General features: G+C 43.8%; 2 non-coding genes and 1 pseudogene across 2 annotated transcripts; all 3 read right to left on the reverse strand.

Moving 5' to 3' along the window:
* Positions 1-1,948: 1,948 nt before the first annotated feature.
* Positions 1,949-5,335, reverse strand: LOC149573859 (25S ribosomal RNA). The gene has a single exon (XR_016361060.1). It is a non-coding gene; the product is annotated as a 25S ribosomal RNA (ribosomal RNA).
* Positions 5,336-5,554: 219 nt separating this feature from the next.
* Positions 5,555-5,708, reverse strand: LOC149573860 (5.8S ribosomal RNA). Its single transcript, XR_016361348.1, has one exon. It is a non-coding gene; the product is annotated as a 5.8S ribosomal RNA (ribosomal RNA).
* Positions 5,709-6,412: 704 nt separating this feature from the next.
* On the reverse strand, positions 6,413-7,648 carry LOC149573861 (18S ribosomal RNA; annotated as a pseudogene).
* Positions 7,649-22,145: the final 14,497 nt, after the last annotated feature.

A 22,145-nucleotide genomic window follows, 5' to 3' on the forward strand; every position in this document is an offset into this window, starting at 1 on the left:
CACGCATAGGTTTCAGTTCACGTATTGCTAAGCCGACTCGAGGCGTTACACCTAGGTAGCCAGATTCGAGGTAGGGTACCCAAAATGATCTAATTTGAGAATTTTCTTTATAAAAAGAGATCATGATAGGCCCCGTAAGGCGAAAAAGAATGAAATTTTTGGAGTTAAAAAAAAAATGTTACCCAGTTTTGGATCACGCACAGGGCTCGGGTCACGTAGCATTGAGGTGCCCTAAGTGACATGATTCGAGCGAAAAGTTGAAGATGGCATGAGTCATGCACAAACATTGGAGGCCATTAAGGCTCGAGGCGCTTCGAGTCAAGGTTTCCAAGGTGGGTCAGGGAACTTAGAATCAAGTCGAGCATGGTGACATGAGTCGGGGTAGCCAACTCGATTTGAATTCAAAACTTTGGCCATTAATCAAAAAAATAAGTTAACCGATTTTGGATCACGTACATGAGTCGTCTGCCCTCATGAAAATAACAAAACCCCACCCACTTGGAATTTGTAGTCGAAAGAATTTTTTGCCCTCATCAAAATTTACAAACCCCACCCACTCAAAATTTGGACTTGGAAGATTTTTTGGCCCTCACAGAATTTACAAACCCCACCTGCTCAAAATTTGGCACTTGGAAATTATGAAACCCCACCCACTCAGAATTTGGACTTGGAAGTTTTTTTGCCCTCACAAAAATTGCAAACCCTGAAATTGCACTAATTACAATCCCGACCCACATGGAAATTGCACTTGGAAGACTTTTTCACCCTCGAGGAAACTTTGGCACTCGAGAGATTTTTTCACACTCGTGAAAATCATGAAACCCCACCCGCCAGGAATTTGGCAGTTGGGAGATTTTTCCACCCTTCTAAAAATTGCAAACTCCACTAGCTCAGAATTTGGGACTTGGGAGATTTTTTTCCCCCTTGTGGAAATTTTACAAAACCCCACTCACCCAAAATTTGGCACTCGAGAGATTTTTCTGCCCTGGCAGAAATTTCTACAAAACCCCTCCCTCCCACCCGAAATTTGGCAGTCGGGAGATTTTTTTGCCCTAGCAGAAATTACAAACCCCACCCACCAGGAATTTGGCACCTGGTAGATTTTTATGCCCTCGTGAAAATTGCAAACCCCACCAATTGAGAATTTGGCACTTGGGAGATTTTTTTTTCGTCGTAGAAATTGAAAACCCCACTGCCCAAAATTTGGCACTTGGGAGATTTTTTTGCCCTCGCAAATTTTTTTGCAAAACCCCACCTACCTAGAATGTGGCACTTGGGAGATTTTTCCGCCTTGGCAAGAATTACAAACTCCACCTGTCGAGAATTTGGCACCTGGGAGATTTTTTTTCCCTCATGAAAATTGTAAACCCCACTCGCTCAAAATTTGGCACCTGGAAGATTTTCCCGCCCTCACACAAATTACAAACCCCACCCGCCGAGAATTTGGCACTTGGGAGATTTTTTTGCCCTTGCAGAAATTTTTTACAAAGCCCCACCCATCAAGAATTTGGCACTTGGGAGATTTTTTTGCCCTCGCGAAAATTTTTACAAAACCCCACCCGTCGAGAATTTGGAACTTGGAAGATTTTTTCGCACTCGTGGAAATTTTCGCAAAACCCCACCCCCTCAAAATTTGGCACTTGGGAGATTTTTTTGTCCTGGTAGAAATTACAAACGCCACCTGTCGAGAATTTGGCACTTGGGAGATTTTTTCACCCTCGCGGAAATTTTTACAAAACCCCACCCGCCGGGAATTTGGCACTTGGGAGATTTTCCCACACTCGCACAAATTACAAACCCCACCCACCAAGAATTTGGCACCCAAGAGATTTTTGTGCCCTCACGAAAAAATTCGCAAACCCCACCCATCCAAAATTTCGCACTTGGAAGATTTTCTCACCCTTGCAAAAATTACAAACCTACCCGCTTCAAAGTTGAAAAGGGTTTTACAAATCAAGGTGACAGAGGGCAGAATCTTAGTGGATCATGGCAGCAAGGCCACTTTGCCACTTACAATACCCCATCACTTATTTAAGTCGTCTGCAAAAGATTCTTCTCGTCGATCGCTTGAAATTAATATCTAAGGTTGCTCCAATGGGCTAATGCACCGATCGGAGATGGCCAATGACATGGGCCCCTGGGAGTGCAAGAGCACCCCTACTACGGGTCATGAAGCAATCAAAGAGAGATATGTGCTGCATCTAGCATGAATTCTAACATAGAGGCATTCAGTCATAATCTTACATACGATAGCTTTGCGCCACTGGCTTTTCAACCAAGTGCGATGACCAAATGTGTGAATCAATGGTTCCTCTCATACTAAGCTGAATTACTATCATGGCATGGATCATCAGTAGGGTAAAACTAACCTATCTCATGATTGTCTAAACCTAGCTCACATTCCCTATTGGTGGGTGAACAATCCAACACTTGGTGAATTCTACTTCACAATGATAGGAAGAGCCAACATCGAAGGATCAAAAAGCAACGTTGCTATAAACGCTTGGCTGCCACAAGCTAGTTATCCTTGTGGTAACTTTTTTGAAACCTCTAGCTTCAAATTTTGAAAGTCTAAAGGATCGATAGGCCACGCTTTCACGGTTTACATTCATACTAAAAATCAAAATCAAATGAGCTTTTACCCTTTTGTTCCACATTAGATTTCTATTCTTGTTGAGCTCATCTTAGGACACCTACGTTATCTTTTAACAGATGTGCTGCCCCAGCCAAACTCCCCACCTGATAATGTCTTCTGTGCGGATTAGCATACCTAGATGTACCTTAAGGCCAAAAATAGGGGCATTGCCCAATCCCTGCCTCATGAAATAAGTAAAATAATGTTAAAAGTAGTGGTATTTCACTTGTGCCTAAAAGCTCCCACTTATTCTACACCTCTCAAGTCATTTCACAAAGTTGTACTAGAGTCAAGCTCAACAAGGTCTTCTTTCCCTGCTAATTCCACCAAGCCCATTCCCTTGGCTGTGGTTTCTCTAGATAGTAGATAGGGATAGTGGGAATCTCATTAATCCATTCATGCATGTCACTAATTAGATGACGAGGCATTTGGCTACCTTAGGAGAGTCATAATTACTCTCGCCATTTACCCGTGCTTGGTTGAATTTCTTCACTTTAACATTCAGAGCACTGGGAAAAAATCACATTGCATTAGCATCCACAGGGACCATTGCAATTCTTTATTTTAATTAAATAGTCGGATTCCCCTTGTCTATACCAGTTTTGAGTTGATTGTTCACCACCTAGGGAAAGCCCTTTGAAGGGGGCATCCTGTGTCCATCGCCTGATCGGCACGCGACGGCTCGCAGTCACCATGGGAGCAGCTTGGGCAGGCTGCCAATAGCCCACCAATTTGGGGCATAAATCCCTAGGCCCAGCCCTCAAAGCCAATCCTTTTCTTGAAGTTATAGATCCATTTTGCTGACTTCCCTTACCTACATTATTCTATTGACCAGAGGCTATTCACCTTGGAGACCTGATGCGATTATGAGTATGACTGGGTGTGAATGGTACTCAGTCCTCTAGATTTTCAAGGGCTTCCAAAGGTGCACCAGACATCATAGGACATGCAGTGCTCTTCCAGCCACTGGACCCTATCTTTGGTTGAACTGATTTCAGGGTGGGTAGGTTGTTAAAAAGAAATGATAACTCTTCCTGGGGCCCCTGTCGACATCTCTAGATTTCCTAACGTTGCTATCTACTGCCACATCCTAGTTCAAGAATATTAACCCTATTCCCTTTCGATGATCATCCAAAGTGCACCCTTGAAACAAGGTTTCCCCATCTCTTAGGATCGACTAACCCATGTCCAAGTGCTATTCACATGGAACCTCTCCCCACTTCAGTCTTCAAAGTTCTCATTTAAATATTTGCTACTATCACCAAGATCTGCACTAGGGGCCGGTCCACCCAGGCTCATGCCCAAGGTTTTGCAACAACCCCCATGTCCTCCTACTCATTGGAGCCTGGCACTTGCCCCGACGATCGAGTATAGGTTGCGCACTTTAGCGCCATCCATTTTCGGAGCTAGTTGATTTGGCAGGTGAGTTGTTACACACTCCTTAGCGGATTTCCACTTCCATGACCATCGTCCTGCTATCTTAATCAACCAACACCCTTTGTAGAATCTAGGTTAGTGTGCAATTTGGCACCATAACTCGACTTTTGGTTCATCCTGCATTGCCAGTTTGCCACTTGGAGCTCACGATTTTGTGGTGCTGCTCAATAGAGTAGCTGGGCCAACTTACCTATTTAAAGTTTGAGAATAGGTTAAGGGCATTACGCCCTTGATGCCTCTAATCATTTGCTTTACTCGATAAAACTCGCACATGAGTTCTAGCTATCCTAAGGGAAACTTTGAAAGAAACCAACTACTAGATGATTCAATTAGTCTTTCAACCCTATACCCAAGTCAAAAAAATGATTTGCACATCAGTATCGATGTGAACCTCCACCAGAGTTTCCTCTGGCTTCACCCTGCTTAGGCATAGTTCACCATCTTTCAAGTCCCAACAGGTGTGCTCGCACTTGAACCCTTCATAGAAGATCAAGGTCAGTTGGCAGTACACCCCCCAAGAGGGGATCTTGCCAGTCAGCTTCTTTGTGCCTCGTGGGTTTTTCCAACCCTCCAACTCGCACACATGTTAGACTCCTTGGTCCATGTTTCAAGATGGGTCAGATGGAAAGCCCGTTGGCCAATGCCACGAGTGCACACATGCCTAAGAGCCCACTGAAAAGGTGTGTGCTTCACTCCTTGATTGGTGCAACAAAAGTATTTGTGCAACCAGAAGGTCGTGCTTGTGCCACCACAACAGCCCATGCTGGCACGTCCCCTGAATCGAGTGGTGGACCGGCTCACACTGTTCCGCATCTGACTGGGGTACATCGCCGACCTCCATCTGCTTCCCTCTCGACAATTTCAAGCACTCTTTAATTCTCTTTTTAAATTCCTTTTCATTTTTCCCTTGTGGTACTTGTTCGATATCAGTCTCTCGCTCGTATTTAGCCTTGGACAGAATTTACCACCCGATTAGGGCTACATTCCCAAACAACCCGACTCACCGATAGCGCCTCATGGTGTGATAGGGTCTGGGCCTGACGAGGCTCTCACCCTCTTTGGCACCCCCTTCCAGGGGACTTGGGCCTTGTCTATCACTAAGGATGCTTGTATAGACTACAATTTGGCAGGCGCGGCTTTCAATTTTCATGTTGGGCTCTTCTTGGTTCACTCGCCATTACTAGGGGAATCTTGGTAAGTTTCTTTTCCTCTGCTTATTGATATGCTTAAACTCAGTAGGTATTCATGCCTGACTTAGGGACGTGGTAGAGATGCAGCATGCCCACACTGTGGTGGGCCGCTGAACCCAAAATAAAGTTCCTTGTGAGGAATCGTTCAATTAGCACAAACCAATGCTGGCCTTTGTGAGCCACCGCTCGTCGCAACAGATCGACGGATCTTGTGCTCATTTCAGCTGACCATGCCACTTGCGGACATGGATGGCCATCTCTGCTCCTCGCTAGGGAGGGCAATTTTTTAGTACAATGCCCAAGAAGATGTGCCCTTGGCCGAGGCCTCAGGCACAACTTGCGTTCAGAGACTTGATCATTCATGGGATTTTGCAATTCACACTAAGTATCACATTTTGCTACATTCTTCATCATGGCAAGAGGCAAGATATCCGTTGCCGAGAGTCATGATTTTGTTATTTTTTTCCTTTTGATGACCCAAGAGTGCAAGGCGCTAGGTCATGCTTCATTCTTTGGATTTCTAAGGTGCGCGATGCACCTGTGTGTTGGGTGTTGACACATCCCAAACCTCAAGCACCCAATGGGTGCGACGAGGAATGTTGTGGTGTGTCCCTACCCCATCACCTTTCAAAAATGGGAGTCAATGCATGGGAGAGCCATGTTAGTGGATGGGGCCCCTACCTTGCAAATCATGTGAGTGCACCCATCCTAAACATACAACGCTCCAAGTGATGAGTCAACACACCTGGGCAAGGCAACGAGGGGTTGTGGCATTCCAGACTTACCGTTGTCAAAATGACGGATCCCTGGCATAGTGCCTCGCATGTGATTGGACCATGAAATCTCAAAGGGAGATGAGGCCTAGACCCCCTCTGAACTACAACCAAGCAGAGACCTCTCACTCTTATGAAGACATCACTCGAAGGCACCGATCCTAATCTAGATTGCATCCAAGTCTCTTCTTCACCCCACGGGGAATCCACGCTTTCGATCATGGCATTCGATGTGACCCTCGACCTCAATGGTGCTAGACCCATAGCTTAGCCATCTAGCACATCACTGAAGGGCCAAGTGTCTACATGTCACAGAGATTTTGGGGGTAGGGAGGAGGCTAGCTCTATTGCCTACACAATTTAGGGTCTTGAACCAACAATGATCCTACCGCAAGTTCACCTACGGTAACCTTGTTACATCTTCTCCTTCCTCTAAATGATAAGGTTCAATGAACTTCTTACGATGTCGTCGAAAGGAACTACCATCATTGCCATGATCCAAACACTTCACCAGATCATTCAATCTGTAGGAGTGACAAGCGATGTGTACAAAGGGCAGGGATGTAGTTAATGCGAGCTGATGACTCATGCTTACTAGTAATTCCTCATTGATGACTCGAGCCCCCAACTTTCATTCTTGATTAATGAAAACATCCTTGGAAAATGCTTTCGCAGTGGTTCATCTTCCATAAATCCAAGAATTTCACCTCTGAAAATGAAATACGAATGCCCTCGACAGTCCCTATTAATCATTACTCCAATCTTGAAGGCCAACAGAATAGGACCGAACTCCTATCGCATTATTCCATGCTAATGTATTCAAAGCGTAGCCTTGCTTTGAGCACTCTAATTTTTTCAAAGTAATGGCACCAAAACTGCGACCTAGCCAATTAAGGCTAGGAACACACCGCCAAAAGAAGGGACATGAGGGCCAGTGCACACCCAAAAGGTGGACCAACTGTGACGACCCAAGGTCCAACTATGAGCTTTTTAACTGCAACAACTTAAATATATGCTATTGGAGCTGGAATTACCATGGTTGCTAGCACCAGACTTGCCCTCCAATGGATCCTCCTTAAGGGATTTAGATTGTACTCATTCCAATTACCATACTCGATGAGCCCAGTATTGTTATTTATTGTCACTACCTCCCCATGTCAGGATTGGGTAATTTGCACGCCTGTTGCCTTCCTTAGATGTGGTAGTCATTTCTCAAGCTCCCTCTTTGAAATCAAACCCTAATTCTTTGTCACCTATCACCACCATGGTAGGCCTCTATCCTACCATTGAAAGTTGATAGGGCAGAAATTTGAATGAAGTATTGCCAGCACAAAGGCCATGCGATCCGGCAAATTAACATGAATCACCAAAATAGCGAGCGAGCCCACACCAGCCTTTTATCTAATAAATGCATCCCTTCTAAGAATCAGGATTTGGTGCACATATTAATTCTATAATTACTACGGTTATCTAAGTAGAAAAGTACCATCAAAGAAACTATAACTGATTTAATGAGCCATCCGCAGTTTTGCAGTCTGAAATAGTTCATACTTAGACATGCATGGCTTAATCTTTGAGACAAGCATATGACTACTAGCAGGATCGACCAGGTAGCTTCTAACAACAAGGGGACCCTCAAGACCTGCTATAGCCAAGGGATGCCTACCGTGATGGGAAACCAAAATTTGCATTCGCTCCATCATGCATCCAAACATAATCCACCATACAAGCAACAAGAATGACGTTCACAGCACAAGCAGGACTCGCAATGCTCAAAGATTTCACACAAGAGGAAGGTATCCCATCATCAACCAAAGAGGGCCAAACACGGAGCCTCAGTTCATAGGCACTTGGGAAGAACATCTCATACAGAACCCTTTACCCTTGACCTCACAATCGCCACTACTCAGAAAGAAGCCTCCAGTCTATACAAGATGCACCACACACGTAGCCACCTCAATTGTAAGGCCACTCAGAGACATCCATTTCCTAGGAATATGTCTCCTACACACCTATTGAGGTGCACCTGCATAGACTAAAGCCTTCTCAATCACATCAAACATTTTGCCATGACGAAGAGCTAGTTGCCAAAGTGCCAACGGAGACCATTGTGCTGAAGGGTGAAGGGTCATCCAAGTCAAAAACATGGCTAGTTATGCGATTGGCGGGGGCTTTACTATGCACGTGACCACCTTAGTTATAAGGCCACTCAAGGGAATCATGTATAACACCCCCTACACACATTTATAGGTGATGAGAGCCCACCCACATACATAGACATGTCTAGCCTCTGGAAAATATCTCCTTTCGCAGCACAACCTCGCTAACCGTTCCCCATGACACATGATCTGCCAGAGCAGGTACAAAAAAGTTCCTATGGGTGAACACTCACACTAGTGTTGTTGAACAAGCTTCAATCTCATGCAGATGCACATATTGAAGAACTACACCACAAGGGAACCACCCATGAGCACCCACATCTTAGCAAAAAGCATTCGTACGGTTTCTTCCCCTAGACAGACACATTGCACCTACACTTGATGGAGCATTGTAAAGATGAGCACTCTAGTTCACACAAGCCTAAGAAGAACATCTCATACGAAACTTGTTCCCCCAAAATGCTCAAATCATAAATGCTCACAGTAGAGTCATAATACAAAGATGTACACTACGCATGCAACCGAGTAGGGACACTCAGAGACATCCATTTCCCAGGCATATGCCCCCTACACACTTTTTGGTGCACCCCATATAAACAGCCATACTTCAACAAGCCCTCCTAGAATTTTGCATCTGAAGAGAGATGAAATACCTTGGGCTTTTTTTTCACACAATGCAAACATCAAACACTCTCTTTAGGGGGAAGCTAAAGGAGAGTATCTACCACAAAACCCATGAGCCGCAGTCGTTTGGATCGCACGTGCAGGACAGGGCATGGAGAGTTTCCACATCCAAAAAAAAATTAATGGTAATACTCTATGCTTCTACTGGCCCAGACCACAAAAGTTGTCACGACAGTGCCATGCACTTCTGTAGAATGAGACAGTGAAGAGATGAGCATGCACCAAGAATGCACTAGCAAATAAATTATGCAGCAACCAAACCTTTTGTCGGCCCCCCTCTCAATCCAAAGACTCTACCAATCAGGAAAAACATAGGGTGGAGAGTGGACCCTTGATGAAATTAGGGACATCATGCAATGCACCCGTGCAACCATCTCTTTCCTTCTTGTCATCCGGGCAGGATAAAAATGCAATGATAGAACATGCCAAGAGATGGAGCCCTTGGCTAAAAGATAAAACTCCATACACTCAACAACAAGCACATATTAGAATCTAACACCAAATGTGTAGTGTGTTGCAAGCCATGTAGACACCTACATATAGGGTATCCAACAAAGCAAAGTGACAAGTACTTCCCACCAGCTCTGTCATTGCGATTACCAAATGGGATATACTTACCGCCACAGATTAATGACCATCATTACCCTCTTAGAATAGATAAAAGCACATCAAGCTCATCCAATAAACTGGATGAATTTCACCTTGAAGGGGCCCAATCCAAAAGTTCCAGAAGTCATCTCCTAGAACTATCAAGAACAAGGCCAATCTTACATGAAAACTCTGCTACTACATAAACATAGGTTGCAATTAAAGAGAAATTGCAAGGTCGTCACAATGGCCCAAGGAAAATGCTCCGACTAAGTCAATTTTATCTTGCAATCACCATGCCCTCATTCATAGAAAGATCTCCTCATTCACTTGTGATGACACACAATCCAAGTGCTAGATGCGAGCTCACCCTTGAAAGACCACTTTCCAAGACATCCTGATGACACATTGGAATGACAACCACTGTCAAACCAAGCACAATGTTGTGTTGATCAGGTTGCACAGAGGTAACCTTAGGGAGCTCCAACATAGCAATTAGGATGTGCTTTCGTACACATCTCTTAAAAAAACCAATGTTAGCTGAACAAATTTAGAATCAAAGGCTTGTAACGATCGATATCGTCAGCACTAGGTCTATATTCAAATGCCATCGAGAGGTTTTGATAAGAGAAGCTCCCCTACTCACTTGCACAAACATCCCAAATTCTAGACACAAGATTCGGCTCTTCTAATCGAATGGCCATGGGGAGCTTTTGAAAACAATGTCTCCCTTCTCACTTGTGATGTGCAAACCAACTGCTAGATGATGGCTTGCCCTTCAGATCACTACCTAGACAACCACCACAAGGGCACCATTAGAATGACAACCATTGCTGAACCATTCTGAAAATTTTGTGCCAAAGAAGTTATTGCAAAGAGAATGAATTTGGGGAGAGAGCCCTTGCATAGCAATCGAGATGGCTTCACGGCCCTCCCAATAGAAACGATGTTGGTCCCAATATTCAAAATCTGAATAACGGGTCTTTCTTGAACACCAACACTAATTCTATTGGGGAGGGTCATCGAGGGCTTTTATTATCAAAGCTCACATTGTAGCTACAATAGGCACACAAAAAATTGCTAGAGCACCAAGCACCCACCTCATAGCTGGACAAGGGCTTGCTATTAGATCAACTTAAAAATAGTTAAACAGACGCATTGTAGCATGGTAACCGTTGCCAAGTCTCTGTCGTAATTATGTCGGTCAAGTAATTGAAGAAGGTGATCTAAGAGATAGTCCAAGGGTAGGCATTCATTTTAGATGAAGTTTTAAAATCACCAAGTAGATGTGATGAGGGCTAGCAACTGCTACCAAACCTTTTTCCAAAATTGCACCAGCTGAGTGACAAGAAAACATGATCTAAAGGAGAGTCAAGGAATAACACCTCAAGGTGGGCTTCATGCCCCTCTAATTGATTCAATGTCAATGTCGATCATTTCAAAATCTGACATATCCATCCACCTTGACACCGATGTTGAATCAATGAGAGGGGCATGGGAGAGGCTTGTGGCAACCACCTCTCCCATTATAGCTGTGATAGGCTCACAAAAAAATGCTAGAGCACCAAGCACCCACCTCATGGGTAGACAAGGGCTTGCCATTAGATCAACTTTGAAATCACAGAACTGACACACTATAGAATGTCAACCGCTGCCAAGTCTCTTCCATAATTGTGTCAGTCAAGTGATCGAAGAAGGTGATCTAAGAGAGAGTCCAAGGGTAGGCATTCATTGGGGGACTCGTGCCAATAGAAAAAATTTATGCAATACTCGAGCAACACTGGACAGAGGTGCTAGATGAGGGCTCCCATTTTAGATCAAGTTTTAAAATCACCAAGTAGATGCGGTGAGGGCTGGCAACCGCTGCCAAACCTTTTTTCAAAATTGTGCTAGCTGAGTGAAAAGAAAACATGATCTAAAGGAGAGTTGAGGAATAGCACCTTGAGGGTGGGCTTCATGGGCCTCTAATTAATTCATCGTCAGCATCCACCATTTCAAAATCTGACATATCCATCCGCCTTGACACTAGTGTTGAATCAATGAGAGGGGCACAGGAGAGGTTCAAGGCAACCACCTCTCCCATTGTAGCCATAATAGGCACACAAAAAATTACTAGAGCACCAAGCACCCACCTCATGGCTAAACAAGGGCTCGCCATTAGATCAACTTCAAAATTGCTAAACAGATGCACTATAGAATGGAAATCACTGCAAAGTCTCTTCCGTAATTATGTTGGTTGAGTGATTGAAGGAGGTGATCTAAGAGAGAGTCCAAGGGTAGGCATTCGTTGGGGGATTTGCACTAATAGCAAAAATTTATGCAATACCCGAGGAACACTAGACAGAGGTGATAGACGAGGGCTCCTATTTTAGATCAAGTTTTAAAATTACCAAGTAGATGTGGTGAGGGCTGGAAACCACTACAAAATCTTTTTCCAAAATTGTGCCAGTTGAGTGACAAGAAAACATGATCTAAAGGAGAGTTGAGGAATAGCACCATGAGGGTGGGCTTCATGCCCATTTAACTGATTCAATGTCGGCGTCCACCATTTCAAAATTTGACATATCCATCCACCTTGACATCAGCATTGAATCAATGAGAGCGGCATGGGAGAGGCTCACGAAAACCAACTCTCCTATATAAGCTATTAGTGTGACACTTGCTCTGCATTACAAATTAGCAAACACATCGACAAATGCCTTCAAAATCCAAATTGTTGAAAAATGTAACCAAACAGCTGTCCACGACCCTATTTTTAATGAGGTCTAAAGAGGAGCAAAAGATTGTTATCAGTTGGGAGATGTGAATTCATGGAGCCAAGGTAGTGAAATGGCCAACTTTTGGAGATCGGGCGAAATAGCTCGGCTCATGTGGAACAGATCGGGTAGGATGACTCGAAAATACCATTTGCCTCGGTTCCTTTTTTGAGGTTTACTTGAGAGGAGCGGACACAATGTTGGCCTTGATCATCTAGGAGTTTGAGTAGGATGGCATGGTAACAACGGCTTGACATTTGGAATGTCTATGGTAGCTGGATGGGATTTGTGATGTTAGGTTGATTGACATTGATAGAGGATGAGATTGGCTCGGCATTTGGAGTGTCCATGGTCGACGGGTGGGGTTTGTGATGTTAGGTTGATTAACATTGACATTGGATGAGACCAGCTCGACATTTGGAGTTTTCTCAGCAGCTTGTTGGGGATAGGTTGAATAGAAAAGATAGGGACAAAAATGGTTTGCAGGGCCACCAAGAGCTTTCGGTATTAAAGCTCCCATGTAGCCACAATAAGTACACCATGACAAATTGCTAGAGTGCTGAGCACCCATAGAAAATTTCAATTATACCAAGCAACACCAAAGTTCTAGACAAGGGCTCACATTTAGATCAAGTTTTAAAATCACCAAAAAGACATGCCCTGGATCGACAACCACTGCCTCACCTTTTCCAAAATTGAGTCATCAAAAAACATGATCTAAAGGAGAGCCAAGGAAAAGCACTCAGAGATCACTTCATGCCCCTTTCATTAATTCAACATTAGCATACACTGTTTGAAAATCAAACAATCCTATCTACCTAGACACCAATGTTGAATCAATGAAAGGGGCATGGGAGAGGCTCGCGGAAACCACCTCTCCTATATAAGCTATTAGTGCAAGGATCCTTCTACATTCAAAATTTGTGATAGCAAAGACAAATCCAAAATGTGACCAAACAGCCATCCATGACACCATTTTTGGAGCTCGGCAAGATCGAGTCGACGAAAATGGCTCGACCAGATCGGGTTGGCTAGCATGGCTCGCCCAGATCAGGTCAGCCAGCATGGCTCGGCCACCATTTTTTGTTGAGAGCTTTTGATATTAAAGCTCCCATGTAGCCATGATAAGTACACCATGATAAATTTCTAGAGCACCAAGCACCCATAGAAAACTACTATTATACCAAGCAACACCAGAGTGCTAGACAAGAGCTCATGTTTAGATCAAGTTTTAAAATCATTAAAAAGAAACGCCATGGATCGGCAACTGCTGCCTCGCCTTTTCTAGAATTGAGTCATCGAAAAACATGATCTAAAGGAGAGTTGAGGAAAAGCACTTAGAGATCGCTTCATGCCCCTTTCATTGCTTCAACATCAGCATACACCGTTTGAAAATCCAACAATCCAATTTGCCTAGACACCAATGTTGAATCAATGAAAGGGGCATCGGAGAGGCTCACGGCAACCACCTCTCCTATATAAGCTATTAGTGTGAGGCTCCTTCTGCATTCAAAATCTGTGATAGCATGAACAAATCCCTTAAAAATCTAATTCAATGAAAAATCTGACCAAACAACCATCCACGACACCATTTTTGGAGCTTGACCAGATCGGGTTGACGAAATCATCTCAGCCAGATTAGGTCGGCCAGAATGGCTCACCCAGATTGGGTCACCTAGCATGGCTTGCCTAGATAATGTTAGCCAAAATGGCTTGGCCACAATTTTTCATCGAGAGCTTTCGGTATTAAAGCTCCCATGTAGCCATGATAACTAAACCATGACAAATTGCTAGAGCGCCAAGCACCCATATAAAATTGCCATTATACCAAGCAATGTCGGAATGCTAGACAAGGGCTCACGTTTAGATCAAGTTTTAAGATCACCAAAAAGACACGCCATGGATCGACAACCACTGCCTCACCTTTTCCATAATTGATTCATCAAAAAACATGATCTAAAGGAGAGCCGAGGAAAAGCACTCAGAGATCGCTACATGCCCCTTTCATTGATTCAATATCAGCATACACCGTTTAAAAATCCAACAATCCGATCTGCCTAGACACAAATGTTGAATCAATTAAAGGGGCATGGGAGAGGCTCACGGCAACCACCTCTCCTATATAAGCTATTAGTGCAAGGCTCCTTCTGCATTCAAAATCTGAGATAGCATGGACAAATCCCTTAAAAATCCAATTCAATGAAAAATGTGACCAAACAACAATCCATGACACCATTTTTGGAGCTTGGCTAGATCCGGTTGGCCAGCATGGCTCCCCCAGATCGGGTCAACCAGCATGGGTCGCACAAATTAAGTCAGCCAGAATGGCTCACCTAGATCAGGTTGGCCAGCATGGCTCAGCCACCATTTTTTGATGAGAGCTTTCGGTATTAAAGCTCCCATGTAGCCGTGATAAGTACACCATGACAAATTGCTAGAGTGCTGACCACCCATAGCAAATTGCCATTAGACCAAGCAATGCCAGAGTGCTAGATAAGGGCTCACATTTAGATCAAGTTTGAAAATCACCAAAAAGACATGCCATGGATTAGCAACCGCTACCTCACCTTTTCCAAAATTGACTCATCAAAAAACATGATCTAAAGGAGAGCTGAGGAAAAGCACTCAGAGATCACTTCATGCCCCTTTCATTGATTCAACATCATCATATACCGTTTGAAAATCCAACAATTTGATCCACCTAGACAGCAATGTTGAATCAATGAAATGGGCATGGGAGAGGCTCGTGACAACCACCTCTCCTATATAAGCTATTAGTGTGAGGCTCCTTCTACATTTGAAATCTGTGATAGCATGGACAAGTCCCTTAAAAATCCAATTCAATGAAAAATGTGACCAAACAGCCATCCACGACATCATTTTTGGACCTCGGCCAGATTGGGTCGATGAAAATGGCTCAGCCAGAACAGCTCGGCCAGATCAGGTCAGCCAAAATGCCTCCCCCAGATCGGGTCAGCCAGATCGAGTCGGCCAGGCTGGCTCACCTAGATCAAGTCGACCAAGCTGGCTTGCCCACCATTTTTCAAGCATACTACCTCCCCTATATAAGCTATTAGTGCAAGACTTACTCTACATTAGAAATGTACATTTAGTAGACAAGTACCTTAAAACCCAATTCAATGAAAAATGTCACTGAATAGCCATCCACAACCCCATTTTTGATAAGGTTGTCAACAGAGACAAAGATTGGCATTGGTTAGGCGATTTGATGGCATCAGTTAGGGGAGTAAATTGATCAATTTTTGGAGACCGACTAGAATGGCTTGACGACCATTTTATATCAGAAGCCACTGAATTTGAGAATTATGACTCAAGTAGAATGGCTCAGGTACCCATTTTATATTGTATGCTACACAAATTTGAAAATTATGGCTTGGCTTGAATTTTGTATTGTAGGCAACCCAATTTGAAAATTATGGCTCGGCTAGAACGACTCAACTTCCATTTTATATCCAAGGCTACCCAATTTGAAAATTATGACTCAACTTTATTTCGAGCACACTGCTTCTCCTATATAAGATATTAGTGCAAGGCTTACTCTGCATTCAAAAATATGCATTCATGCAGACAACTGCCTTAAAAAAATAAATTCATTCAGAAATGTAACCAAATAGCCATCCATGACCCCATTTTTTCTGAATTTGACAATGGAGCCAAAAACTTACATCGGTTAGGTGGCATGATTTCATGAGCCACAGAAGTAAATTGACAGTGAGGAAAGATGGTAAGTCAGCTGGGTGAGATGACTTGACTTAGTGAGCCGACCTAGCAAGCAGACTTGGTGGGCAAACTTAAAGACTCAACTTTGTGGGCCGACCTAGTGGGGTGAATTGATGAAAAAACTTAAAGAGTCAACTTGGTGGGCCAACCTAGCGAGGCGACTTGATGAACAAATTTAATGAGTGGACTTGGTGGGCCGACCTAGCAGGGTGACTTGATGAAAAAACTTAGAGAATCGACTTGATGAGAGTACTTGGTGACTTGGTGTGCTAACCTCTTCGGGTGACTTGATGAATGAACTTAAAGAGTTCACTTGGTGGGCCAACTTGGTGGGGTGACTTGATGAAAGAACCTAAAGAGTCGACTTGGTGAGAATACTCAGTGGTCAGCAATGGAGGGGTGTTTTGATGAATGAACTTAAGGAGTCAAATTTGTGAGAGTACTTGGTGTGGTGACTTGATGAACAAACCTGAAGAGCCGACTTGGTGGGCCGACGTGGCAGGGTGACTTGATGAATGAACCTAAAGAGTTGACTTGGTGGGCCAACCTAGCAAGGTATCTTGATGAACAAACTTATAGAGTTAACTTGGAGAGAGTACTTAGTGGTAGGACTTGATGAGTAGACTTAAAGAGTCAACTTGGTGAGAGTACTTGGTGGGGTGAACTGATGAACGGACTTAAAGAGCCAACTTGGTGGGAGAACTTGATGGGCTGATCTGGTGGGGTGACTTGATGAATGGACTTAAAGGGTTGACCTAGTCAGAGTACTTATTCTGGTGACTTGATGAACGGACATAAAGATTTGACTTGGTGAGAGTACTTGGTGGCGTACCTTGATGAGTAGAATTAAAGAGTCATCTTGGTGAGAGTACTTGGTGGGGTGAACTGATGAATAGAATTAAAGAGTCAACTTGGTGAGAGTACTTGGTGGGCTGACCTAGTGGGGTGACTTGATGAATGAACTTAAAGAGTAGACTTGGTGAGAGTACTTGTTCTGGTGACTTGATGAACAGACTTAAAGAGTCAACTTAGTGGGGTGACTTGAAGAAAGGACTTAAAGAGTCAACTTGGTGAGAGTACTTCATGGGGTGACTTGATGAACTTACTTAAAGGAAAAAACCTAAAGAGTTGACTTGGTGAGAGTACTTGGTGGGGTGACTTGATGAAAAGACTTAAACAGTCGACTTGGTGAGAGTAGTTGGTGGGGTGACTTGATGAACGCACTTGAAGGGTCAACTTGGTGGGGTGACTTGATGAACGGACCTAAAGAGTTTACTTGGTGAGAGTACTTGGTGGGGTGATTTGATGAACAGAGTTAAAGAGTTGAATTGGTGAGAGTAATTGGTGGGGTGACTTGATGAACGCACTTGAAGAATCAACTTGGTTAGAGTACTTGGAGGGGTGACTTGATGAACAAAATTAAAGAGAAGACTTGGTGAGAGTACTTGGTGGGCCGACCTGGTGGCGTAACTTGATGAATGGACTTAAAGAGTCAACTTGGTGAGAGTACTTGTTCTGGTGACTTGATGAATAGACATAAAGAGTCAACTTGGTGGGGTGACTTGATGAAAGGACTTAAAGAGTTAACTTGGTGAGAGTAATTGGTGTGGTGAGTTGATGAATGGACTTAAAGGGTCGACTTGGTGGGGTGACTTGATGAACGAACCTAAAGAGTTGACTTGGTGAGAGTGCTTGGTTGGGTGACTTGATGAACAAACTTAAAGAGTAGACTTGGTGAGAGTACTTGTTGGGGTGACTTGATGAACACACTGGAAGAATCGACTTGGTTAGAGTACTTGGTGGGGTGACTTGATGAATAGACTGAAAGAGTCAAGTTGGTGATAGTACTTGGTGGCTCAACTTGATGAGCAGACTTAAAGAGTAAACTTGGTGAGAGTACTTGACAGGGTGAACTGATTAATGAACATAAAGAGTCAACTTGGTGGGAGTACTTGGTGGGCCGACCTAGTGGGGTGAGTTGATGAACAAACATAAAGAGTCAACTTGGTGAGATTAGTTGTTTTTGTGACTTGATGAATGGAGTTAAAGAGTTCACTTGGTGGGGTGACTTGATGAAAGGACTTAAAGAGTCAACTTCGTAAGAGTACTTGGTGGGTTGACTTGATGAACGGTCTTAAAGGGTCAACTTGGCGGGGTGACTTGATGAATGGGCCTAAAGAGTTGACTTGGTGAGAGTACTTGGTGGGTTGACTTGATGATCAGACTTAAAGAGTCGACTTGGTGAGAGTACTTGGTGGGGTGACTTGATTAATGGACTTGAAGAATCGACTTGGTTAGAGTACTTGGTGGGGTGAGTTGATGAATGGACTAAAAGAGTCGACTCGGTGAGAGTACTTCATGGCGCAACTTTATGAGCAGACTTAAAGAGTCGACTTGGTGAGAGTACTTGGCGGGGTGAACTGAAAGACGAACTTACAGAGTCGACTTGGTGAGAGTACTTGGTGGGCCGACCTCGTGGGGTGACTTGATGAACAGACTTAAAGAGTCAACTTGGTGAGAGTACTTGCTCTAGTGACTTGATGAATAGACTTAAAGAGTCAACTTGGTGGGATGACCTGATAAAAGGACTTAAAGATTCGACTTGGTAAGAGTACTTGGTGGGGTGACTTGATGAACGAACTTAAAGGGTCAACTTGGCAGGGTGACTTGATGAACGAACCTAAAGAGTTGACTTGGTGAGAGTACCTGGTGGGGTGACTTGATGAATAGACTTAAAGAGTCAACTTGGTGAGAGTACTTGGTGGGATGACTTGATGAATGCACTTAAAGGGTTAACTTGGTGGGGTGACTCTATAAATAGACCTAAAGAGTTGACTTGGTGAGAGTACTTGGTGGGGTGACTTGTTGAACAGACTTAAAGAGTCAACTTTGTGAGAGTACTTGGTGGGGTAACTTGATGAATGTACTTGAAGAATCAACTTTGTTAGAGCACTTGGTGGGGTGACTTGATCAATGGACTCAAAGAGTCAACTTGGTGAGAATACTTGGTGGCTCGACTTGATGAGGCGACTTAAAGAGTCCACTTGGTGAGAGTACTTGGTGGGGTGAACTAATGAACAAACTTAAAGAGTCAACTTGGTGGGAGTACTTTGTAGGTCGACCTCGTGGGGTGACTTAATGAACAAACAGAAAGAGTCAACTTGGTGAGAGTACTTGTTTTGGTGACTTGATGAATGAACTTAAAGAGTCGACTTGGTTGGGTGACTTTATGAAAGGACTTAAAGAGTCGACTTGGTGAGAGTACTTGGTGGCATGACTTGATGAACGGACTTAAAGGGTCGACTTGTTGGGGTGACTTGGTGAACGTACCTAAAGATTTGATTTGGTGAGAGTACTTGGTGGGTTGACTTGATGAAAAGAATTAAAGAGTCAAGTTGGTAAGAGTACTAGGTGGGGTGACCTGATGAACACACTTTAAGAATCGACTTGGTTAGAGTACTTGGTGGGGTGACTTGATGAAAAGGCTCAAAGAGTCGACTTGGTGAGAGTACCAGGTGGCTCGACATGATGAGCAGACTTAAAGAGTCAACTTGGTGAGAGTACATGGCGGGGTGAACTAATGAACTAACTTAAAGATTTGACTTGGTGGGTGTACTTGGTGGGGTGACTTGATGAACAGATATAAAGAGTGTACTTGGTGGGAGTACTTGTTCTAGTGACTTGATGAATGGACTTAAAGAGTCGACTTGGTGGGGTGACTTGATGAGAGGACTTAAAGAGTCGACCTTGTGAGAGTGCTTGGTGGGGTGACTTGATGAATGGACTTAAAGGGTCGACTTGGCAGCATGACTTTATGAATGAACCTAAATAGTTGACTTGGTGAGAGTACTTGGTGGGGTGACTTGATGAAAAGACTTAAAGAGTCGACTTGGTAAGAGTACTTGGTGGGGTGACTTGATGAACGCACTTGAAGAATCGACTTGGTTACAGTACTTGGCGGGGTGACTTGATGAACGAAATCAAAGAGTCAACTTGGTGAGTGTATTTGGCAGGATGAACTGATGAACAGACTTCAAGAATCAACTTGGTGGGAGTACTTGGTGGGCCGACCTGGTCCGGTGACTTGATGAATGGACCTAAATAGTTGACTTGGTGAGAGTACTTGCTGGGGTGACATGATGAATATACTTAAAGAGTCAACTTTGTGAGAGTACTTTGTGGGGTGACTTGGTGAATGCACTCAAAGGGTCGACTTGGTCAGGTGACTTGATGAATAGACCTAAAGAGTTGACTTGGTGAGAGCACTTGGTGGGGTGACTTGATGAATAGAGTTAAAGAGTCGACTTGGTGAGAGTTCTTGGTGGGGTGACTTGATGAACGCACTTGAAGAATCGACTTGGTTAGAGTACTTGGTAGGGTGACTTTATGAACAAAATTAAAGGGTTGACTTGGGAGGGTGACTTGATGAACGGACCTAAAGAGTTGACTTGGTAAGAGTACTTGGTCGAGTGACTTGATGAAAAAACTTAAAGAGTTGACTTTGTGAGAGTACTTGGTGGGGTGACTTGATGAACGCAATTAAAGAATCGACTTGGTTAGAGTACTTGGTGGAGTGACTTGATGAACGCACTTGAAGAATCAACTTGGTTAGAGTACTTGGTGGGGTGACTTGATGAATGAACATAAAGAGTCAAGTTGGTGAGAGTACTTGGTGTTGCGACTTGATGAGTGGACGTAAAGAGTCAACTTGGTGAGAGTAATTGGCAGGGTGAACTAATGATTGGACTTAAAGAGTCAACTTGTTGAGACTATTTGTTCTAGTGACTTGATGAATGGACGTAAAGAGTCGACTTGGTGAGATTACATGGGGGCGTGACTTGATCAGTGGACTTAAAGAGTCAACTTGGTGAGAGTACTTGGTGGGGGGAACTGATGAACGAACTTAAAGAGTCAACTTGGTGAGAGTACTTGGTGGGCTAACCTGGTGGGGTGACTTGATGAATGGACATAAAGAGTCAACTTGGCGAGAGTAATTTTTCTGTAGACTTGATGAACGGACTTAAAGAGTCAACTTGGTGGGGTGACTTGATGAAAGGACTTAAAGAGTCCACTTGGTGAGAGTACTTGGTGGGGTGACGTGATGAACAGACTTAAAGGGTCGACCCTGCAGGGTGACTTGATCAACAGACCTAAAGAGTTGACTTGGTGAGAGTACTTGGTGGGGTGACTTGATGAACAAACCTAAAGAGTCGACTTGGTGAGAGTACTTGGTGGGGTGACTTTATGAACGTACTTGAAGAATCAAATTGGTTAGAGTACTTGGTGGGGTGACTTGATGAATGGACTCAATGAGTTGACTTGGTGAGACTACTTGGTGGCTTAACTTGATGAGCAAACATAAAGACTCAACTTGGTGAGAGTACTTAGTGGGGTGAACTGATGAACAGACTTAAAGAGTCAACTTGGTGAGAGTACTTGGTGGACTGACCTAGTGGGGTGACTTGATGAATGGATATAAAGAGTTGACTTGGTGAGATTACTTGTTTTGGTGACTCGATGAATGAACTTGAAGAGTCGACTTAGTGGAGTGACTTGATGAAAGGACTTAAAGAGTCGACTTGGTGAGAGTACTTGGTGGCATGACTTGATGAACAGACTTAAAGGGTTGACTTGGCAGGGTGACTTGATGAACAGACCTAAAGAGTTTACTTGGTGAGAGTACTTGGTGGGGTGACTTGATGAAAAGACTTAAAGAGTTGAACTGGTGAGAGTACTTGGTGGGTTACTTGATGAATGCACTTGAAGAATCAAATTGGTTAGAGTACTTGGTGGGTTGACTTGAGGAATAGACATAAAGAGTCAACTTGGTGAGAGTACTTGGTGGGCTGACCAGGTGGGTTGACTCGATGAGCGAACTTAAAGAGTCAACTTGGTGAGAGTACTTGTTATGGTGACTTGATGAATGGAATTAAAGAGTCGACTTGGTGGGGTGACTTGATGAAAGGACTTAAAGAGTCAACTTGGTTAGAGTACTTGGTGGGGTGACTTGATGAATGGACTTAAACGGTCGACTTGGCGAGGTGACTTGATGAACAGACCTAAAGAGTTGACTTGGTGACAGCAATTGGTGGGGTAACTTGATGAAGAGACTTAAAGAGTTGACTTGGTGAGAGTACTTGGTGGGGTGACTTAATGAATGCTTTTGAAGGGTAAACTTGGTT

Source organism: Cupressus sempervirens, chromosome 2 (genome assembly GCF_028749045.1).
Source record: "Cupressus sempervirens isolate cs-2001-9-10 chromosome 2, ASM2874904v1, whole genome shotgun sequence".
NCBI classification, from domain to species: Eukaryota; Viridiplantae; Streptophyta; class Pinopsida; order Cupressales; family Cupressaceae; genus Cupressus; species Cupressus sempervirens.